Genomic DNA, 1,354 nt, shown 5'->3' on the forward strand with positions numbered 1-1,354 from the left:
GAAAAGAAATAAGAAGTGCACGCTGATGGCTATCACTGGAATGCATAGGTCTTATCTAACCTGCTGTGGTCAGAGAAGAAACACAGAAATTTGACAATGTTAGGGCCTGTAAAAAGAATGTACTGCCAGGAAAAATAAGAAAGACAAGATTCCAAATGAAATAAGGTAAAAATATTTAACCTTGAAACTTGTACAAAATTGTCAAGAGAATGAAACATGTTTGAAAGGAAATTTCCTGCAAAAGAAAAAGGACCTTACCCTTCTAGTTCCTGACCTAGTTTTAAATTACGCAAGTTAGTAGAATTTGTCATTTTCCAGGGAGCTGGGACAACTAGAAATAATCTGTTTGCTCCAAAATTCTTCCACCAGACTTCATAGTCAAAGCTGGTAGACAATAATTTTTATATCCTCATATATTCTTTGTCTCTTATAAATGCTAGTCATTCTTAATTTCATGTTTCAACTTCTTCTAATGGACCTATTTCAGAACATTGTTCTTATTGTGATTGATACTCCACTGAGAGACAATATAATGTAGTGTTTAACAGACTTCCTGGGTTTAAATCCTGACTCTGCTTCTACCTTTTACGCTTCTGGAAGTTATTTAACTTCTCTATACCTCGGTTTCCTCCCTAAAGTGACGTAATAATAATACCTGCCTACCGCATTCTTCTTCTTCTTCTTTTTTTTTTTTTGAGGATTAAGTGAGCTAATATGTAAATTGTTTCCAATAGTTTCTGACACACAGAAAGAGCTATGTAAGTGTTGATTATCATTATAATTACCAATTATTTCCACCTATCATGTATTCTCATACTTCTCATAACGACCCTGTGAAAAGGATTTACAGATAAGGAACATGCAGTTCATCAAGTTTAAGGAAATTGTCCAAGACGACACAGCCACTAAGGAATAGCGTCAAGATTCAAAACTAGGTCCCTGCTTCTCACACACATTCTACCTTCCATCATGTTTTCCATTATTTTAAAGATCATCACATCACCATGAACCATTAATTCCTAATTAGTGTTCTCTATAATGTAATTGCTAGGCACATATAACTAATTTATGTTCCTTCATGTAGTTCTAATAACTGTCTGCACGTCCTCTCACTTTGGTCTCTTTTAAGTACATATGTGAGTGCAGTTCAGGCCAGGCCTCTGAAGTTCCCTGAAAAGTGATTCCCAGTCCACCTTGGTCTCCCCAGAGATGCTATATCCAGGAGTCATGCCAGCCAGTGTGAGTCCCCCAGCAACTTTCAGCACACACTTCAAAGGTTTGACCTGGCAAAAACTTCCTTAGGGATACAGATATCAGTTCTGTACAATTGCACAAATCTCCCTGGTGTGCCTCC

This window comes from Galeopterus variegatus, unplaced genomic scaffold, assembly GCF_000696425.1.
Source record: "Galeopterus variegatus unplaced genomic scaffold, G_variegatus-3.0.2 Scaffold1968, whole genome shotgun sequence".
NCBI lineage: Eukaryota > Metazoa > Chordata > Mammalia > Dermoptera > Cynocephalidae > Galeopterus > Galeopterus variegatus.